The sequence below is a fragment of the Prosopis cineraria genome, unplaced genomic scaffold (genome assembly GCF_029017545.1).
Source record: "Prosopis cineraria cultivar Desert tree isolate PC_DT_omini unplaced genomic scaffold, ASM2901754v1 PC465, whole genome shotgun sequence".
In the NCBI taxonomy this organism is placed as follows: Eukaryota; Viridiplantae; Streptophyta; class Magnoliopsida; order Fabales; family Fabaceae; genus Prosopis; species Prosopis cineraria.
Window position 1 is genome coordinate 35,235 of NW_026555790.1, and position 7,505 is coordinate 42,739.

Consider the following 7,505-nt stretch of genomic DNA (forward strand, 5'->3'; position numbering starts at 1 on the left):
TCCGCTGTTGTTCTCTTTGACATTGTTCTGTGCGGTTGCTGTGTGCGTGAGAATCTTCTTCTGCTTCCACCTCCTTGTTTGCACAGAAGTGTCCTCTTCTTCCAGCTCTGCTTCTCGTATGCAGAGCATCATTGGGCTTGCCAAAATTCTTTCCCTTGTTCACGTCGCTTTCTTGGTGTGGGTGGAACTTTCTTCCTCTGTTATATTTTGTTGCTAGGTGTTGCAGTGGTTTGTTGAAATTTTGGATTGAATATCGCTCCCCTTCCTTTTAACGTGCGTATATGATGTGTGTGAGGCAGAAACTATCGTGTCCCAAATGAAGTGTGATTAAATCTCCCAAAGTGCTGACCACGTGGACTTGTTTTCTTGGATAAAAGAGAAAAACGGTGGAAGTAATTGCAATAAATTGAGTGAAACAGCTTGTGATTGTGAGCATGGCAGCTGAATTGCAATAAATCATGTAGTTAGCCGTGCTGTTTTAAGTTTGTTACCACTTCTATTAAACAAATGTTTAATTCAATGTCGAATTTGGCAAAAGAAAATTTCTAATATGCATTTAATACACATGCATCATCACAAGATATAATTTAATCCTTTATTTTTAAACATGTCAAAACACATTCTTCGTCAGTTACTTGATTTTTACTTCTATAGAATATACTATAGATCACTACTATATATGTGTGTGTGCCGCGCGCGCACTACAAAAACTAAATTTCACCATAGATGTACATATATGTAGTGAACACAAGAATTAAAAGCCACATTAGAGATACAATAAATTTGTGTTTGATGACTTTTTTAAATATGTACTACTAAAATAATATCAAAGCCCACTTTTGAGAGTAAATTTAAAAATAATAAAATTAAATAATAGTAATTTTTCATCAAAGATACTAATTAATATTAATAGTTAAGTAATTTCTAAATATATAAAATGTTTTTATACTTTATTTTTACTTTTAAATATTACTTCTACTAGAATTGAAATGTAATTTATTTTTTAATTAAGAAAAAAGATTAATCAAACTTATAAAAAATATTTAATAATAATTATATATATAATATTTATATTATATGTATAGGTTAATACATAATTAGTTTGGGGTTGCATCGTTGCATAAAGTTGTTCAAGTTACATGTCATCAGATTTTATTTTATATGGACTCTTCCCTAAAATAAAATGAAAAGGAAATGTTGAATATGTTCTCTGTTGATTAAAGAGTGCTACAAATGAAGCTCGAGGACTAAATTAGAGATTCAAGCACTCTTGGTACTCCTCTGTAGTCCTGACAATGCAGTCCCATCAAAGACCATCTATCACAAGGCAACACATCATCTATATACTGAAATGCAGCAAAAATAAAGGCCATCTTGAGAAATCAAAGTTATACTGAAAGTGACCATTATTCATCTAAATTTGGAGTGCTTAACATGTAAGCCTGGACTAAGAATGGAGATCAATGTCAAGACTCTCTTCAAGTTAGGACAAAAATAGCTAGCGAGTCCAACGAAGCATATATTACCTCTCATTGTCTCTAATAATCATCATTTTCTCAATTGAAGCTTGAGAAGAGAAAAAGGAAAAGGTCATTAGCGAAAAAGAGGTGAGATAAAAATGGCCTTGAAGTAGTAATCTTCAAGGGTTCCAAAGCTGTATCTCACAATGATGTTTGATGAGTTGACCCAATCTCTCCATGATGTATAATACAAAAAATGTAAGGGGTAAGGCTAAGTTTCTACGCTAGCCTTGCTTCTCTATATATTAATTAGTTATTACTTATTCCTCCCTCAATTAACTCATCTTCCATATTCTTTTGAGCTATTTTTTAGATGGTTTCCTATCTAAGTTTAATTCTAATATTGTCAAGTTCAATTGATTGTAGCCATCTCAAAGATGTTTCCATATTCACATGAACTCGAATCCGAAACGTCATGTTTAGGAAACTATAGCTCCTTCTATTAGGCCCAACACTTGTTAATTTCTTCTAATTAAACTTTACTACTCTACATGTGACTTAATTACTCTCTCCAACTTCTCTAATCATTCGATACAAATTTAAATACTATGAAGCCCATGCCTTGACTTTTCAAAATTTAAATACTATGCTTATGGGATCTATTATTGTTGATTTTTATAATATTATTTTAATATATAAAATTGAAAATAAATAAAAATATATTTAGAACTAGTTCAACTATAATCTAACCAATAAATTATGAATTTATGTTATGATGGGTTCTATAACTAGTTTAAAAATGCTTAATCGATACTCTCTAAGCAAAGAATCCTTGTTTCATCTATTCTATTCATGGGCTTCACCATGAAAACTTTAGGGAGTAAAAATCATGCAGCAGAAATAAATTGGCCCATAAGACTCTCTAAGGTGAATATTGTCTGCAATTGCAGGAAGCCCAAAGCTAATTGAAGGAAGAAAATAAAAGGGACAAAATACAGGTTTTTTATTTTTTTGCCAAAAAAGAGTCAATTTTATTAATATAAAAAAATAAAGGTTATCATGGTTGAAGTTAACAATTATGTATATATAAATATATTATTTTAAAGTAGCTTATTGGCTTTTAAAATTTGTTTTTAATTTGGTAATTATATAGACATAAATTATGATATTAGAATATATTTTGTCTGAAATTAAATCATAAAAAGGTATATAAATGATGAATCAGGTAATCCCAAGACATTTCATTCTATCAAGTAAAGTCTTTGAAATTATATATAATGTAAAACAAGGCGATTGATAATGCAAAATTAAGGCAATTATTTGTAAATCTTTTGTTGATTTTCCTTAAATATCCCATTTGAATATTTGATCATTTGCATTGGAAACTACCCATAATAATGAAAATCCCCATTTACTATGTGACGAAATCGAATAGAGGGATATAGTCTGGGAAAAAAAAAGTTATAAATTTGGAATATAAGGTAAATTGAAGTTTTACATTAAAGACCGGCCGCCAAAATAATCCTCTCAACTAGCTCCTGCATTTAAGATTGATGGGAGATCTCACTATCTCTAACAACTTCAATATCATTACTATTATTGTTGTTATGAGGAATACATTCATCTTCTGTGAAGATCTTGCTATAATTTCTTAAAGGCTATGAGACGCAACAAGTTGATTCACCTCTATACTTTTTCCCCATAGAACTCCATATAATCCAAATATTATCAACACCCCTCCAATTAAACTGCAAATTTGTGGTAAAAAATCATAAATTATAAAGTAAGTTATTGTATATAATTTGCATTTGTGCCACTAACTAGAACAAATAACAGTAGCAAGTGTTTGTGAAAGCAAACATATGTGGTGGGCATGTGTTTGTGAGCTTGCAAGTGAGGACAAATGTAAGTGTTTATTCTCTCAATCTCATTTTATAAATTATTTTTTAAAATTACAAATATCAATAAAATCAATTAATAATATAATTTGAAATCTAATTTTTTTTTTATTAGAGTGAAGGCAAGAAAGAATCATTATTTTAGAATAAGCTTTATTAATGAATCATTATTTTTTAAAACATCCTATATTATAACATCAAATTACATATCTAGCCAAAAGAAAAAGATCAAACTATGTAAAAAAAAAAATCTTATAAAATCAAGCAAAAGAAGTACGTACCTTCCAAGATGTAGCTTCTCATCTAACATGAAACAACCAGCCAAGGCTACAAAGACAAGCATGAGAGGATTGAAAGCAGATACATAAACAGGGCCTCTCATGTGCATACACCATGACATCACCACTACCATTACACCAGACACAACTATTCCCTATATTCATTATTATTATTAAAATTCACCACACTAACAAAAATTGATTAATCCAAAAAAAAAAACTTCTCATATTAATATGAACAATAATGACATATATACCGAGTAAGCTATAGTAAGAAGCCTAACACTCCAACACAACTTCCATTGAGTCATATCTCTTTCAAGAGAGAGAGCAAAAACAATAGATATGATTGCTACAACCACACTCATCAAAGCTGTGCTAGAGTAATGACATGGGTAACTTTCACTCATCTTTGTCTATATTAATGCAATAACCCAAAGAAAAAATATGTTTAATATGTAATAAAATGAAAAATGACAAGTAAAAGAAGTAAAATGATCATATATTGAGAAAGCAGACCTAAATAATAAGCCATAGAGCATAACTACACTACAATAGAATAAGCTAAATATGACACCTTATATTTAGCAGTTATAAGTGTAAAACAACAAATAAAAAAGGCGGTAAATACTTGATAGTTGTTTCAAAATAACCGTCAAGTATTTAGTACATATTTGATGGTTATATTCACGTAATCGTCAAATATATCTGCATCCCATATTTGAATTTTTTATAAATATATTTGACACTTGTTTGCTAATAACCGTCAAGTATATTTTGGTATACTTGATGGTTATTTGTAAACAAGAATCAAATAAATAATTTAAATGAAAAAATAAAAAAAAATTAATTACTTGACGCTTGTTTATTAATAACCGTCAAGTATGGCTGCATTTTATTTGACGGTTATTTAATAACAAGTGTCAAGTAAGGAATACTTGACGGTTATTATGAAATAACCATCAAATATTGCCTTTTAAATTTACACTCAAGAACCTTTCATTTTCACATTTCTGCAACTTAAACATTTTTGAAAACACACCCAGAGTGCTTGAAAATCATTTTTCGTCACCAAAATAGCCTAAAAACACAGATTTGGACTCGATTCTTCGTGGGTTTTGCTCATGGGTTCCATTTTTTAGGGTTCGTGTGTTGTTCATTCATCGAAGTCTTCATTTCGGGCATTTTGGGTTTGTTCTCCATTTTTCATATGTAAGTTTAATTTCTCATTCATCTGTTTAATTCATTTTTGAGTCTAGTATTTAGGATAAATCTGACTTCAAATTCCCCTACTTGCTTTTCAACAGTGCAAAATGCGAGTTGTCTTCTTTCCTCCTTCCCCTGCTTTTCTTCTTCATCCTCGTGCTCTGCCTCTCTTAAGTAAGTTGGCCTATCCTTCTTCCTTGTGGTATTGTTATCAATTAATTGTAATTAGGGAGTTGATTGGAATTAACAATTGGAATATGAATTTTTTGTTCATTAGAACCATGATTTGTGATTGAATGTATATAGGCTTTGGTTTTTAGTTCTTTGTTAGTTACAAAATTAAATTTAAGATTATATGAAAATTAATTTACTGTTGGGTATTATATGAATTTGTTAAAATTTGCTTCCCTTGTTGTGGTGATGGTGATTAATTTTGTTGTTGGATAACTTGATTAGATATGATTACTTGTATTGAATTTATAGGACAAAATTTTTGTATTAATTGTTGCTATGGATAATTTGATTGGGTATAAGTATTATATGTGAATTGTGAATGATGGAATTTTTGAATAAAGAGAGGGTTCAAAACCTGAAAAACTCTTTTTTTAAGTTATTATGCTGTCGAATTTTTTGGGATAAAATTTTTATATCAATTTTTGTTGGGTAACTTGATTGAGTATAATTAAGGTATGTAGCTGCACATATTGAGGAAACCTTTGAAGAGGTAGCTCAGGCCGTGTTTAACATGTGAATAGTAGCAGTGGTTAGACCCAATTAGTTTTGGTATACACATTTATTTATTTTTTGGTCAATTTTATGTTTGAGGCCAATTAAGTTTGAAATTTTAACTTGTAAAGTAGGCAAAGTTATAGATTTTTTATGGCATCGGGTTTAGGGTATAGGTAGATATAGGAGATTAAAGATATTTGGATTGTAATTTTAATATAAATAATGATTCAATTGTTTTTTATTATTAGCTGGCTAGTATATATATCTGATTGCTTTGTATTTGTAGGGGACTGCTTGAAAAGGAGCCCCCAACTTTAAAAAAAAAAAGCACATTATAAATACTTGACAGTTATTTAGAAAGAAACATCAACTACAACTTTACTTGATGGTTATTTCGAAATAACCGTCAAGTATGCATACTTATTTGACAATTATCAAATATTTGGCACACAGAATTTGTGAAAATATATATGACAATTGTTTCGAAATAACCGTCAAATATTACTAAATACTTGATGGTTATTTCATAATAACCGTCAAGTATATTGATACAGTATACGATAATGTTTAAGTGATTACTTGACTGTTATTTAAACTATCAAGTGGTCTCTAAAATATTTGACAATTTTTAACTGTCAAATAAATATATGATGTCCCATTACTTGACGATTAAAAACCGTCAAAGAATTTTTAAAATAACCGTCAAGTAAGGAAGTATTCTGTAGTAGTGTTAGAGTGGCTTCCTAGAGTGCAAAGACCACCTAAGAGGGTGTTACTATCAAAGGAAGACTGCAGTGATACCTCGTGTCCATTACGATGATGCATGAGTGTGGCGTGGAAAGAGCCTGTGTGTATTTCTAAACCTTTGAAAAATGTTAGAATCATAGCCCCACTTATTCCTATCATTGTTCCAACAATCTTGGCTTTTCCTGATGCTGTTCGTAAACCCAACTTTCCAAGCTATTCATCATAATTTCATAAATAAGTCATATTATAATATAATTCATGATTTGTAATTTTCATATGCTAATTTGTGGTGATAGTATTGTGTAGCAATTTAATTTACTCTTTAAACATTTGCTCAATTATTGATTTAGCTCCTTTAGTTTTTTGATTTAAAGAAATATAGGGAATGAGTTGTAGTGAATAAAAAAATTATTGTTTTGAGTTAAGAAACTGTAAGGATTAAATTGTTTTGCAAAGTTCAGGGATTGAATTGATAATGAATTAAACATTTAGTAACCAAGAATTGCATTTCCTCATAAACAAAATTGCAAGAAAGTTGGTTGGAGGAAAAAAGAAAAAGGTTCACACAAAGAACCATAAAAGAAGGAAATTTATGTGGGCATGAAATCAGAAAGGTGCTCAACGTTTAAACCTAATTAATCAAAGTTATATATTTGTGAGAAAAGAACAATGAGAAATGAAGGATAGGACTAAGAAATATAAGAAATTGTGCTAAAATAAAAAAAGAAGAAAGAAAGTTCTAAATGCAAGGACACTCACGGGAAACAAACAGCCATTATAAAGGTGATGGCTGGAACAAGGTTGGCCATCACTGTAGCAAATGTTGCTGATGTTAAAGCCAGTGCTTCCATGTATAAGTTTTGCGACAATGATCCTCCACGTATATAACAATTCATATATCATCATAATATTAGTTACTTTATTTAATTTATTTGTCCCAGAATAATATCAAACAAACCATGTCTAGAGAAAAAAACTTATAAAAGAAAAAAAGCAAACCATTGTTGAGGAAAGAATAACTTCTTTTAGTAGATAAATACGATACATATATATAGATTCAAACTAATAATTGTTTACCATTATATTTGCAATTAGATTTTTTTTTTGCCAACATATTTGCAATTATATTTTGAGTTTGGAAATTCCAAGGTAAGAAATTATATGAATATTTTTAAAATAGAAATTAA

At 29.7% G+C, this 7,505-nt stretch overlaps 1 pseudogene; it reads right to left on the reverse strand.

Moving 5' to 3' along the window:
- Positions 1-1,247: 1,247 nt before the first annotated feature.
- LOC129297204 (WAT1-related protein At1g68170-like) lies at positions 1,248-7,169 on the reverse strand (annotated as a pseudogene).
- Between the last annotated feature and the right edge of the window lie 336 nt (positions 7,170-7,505).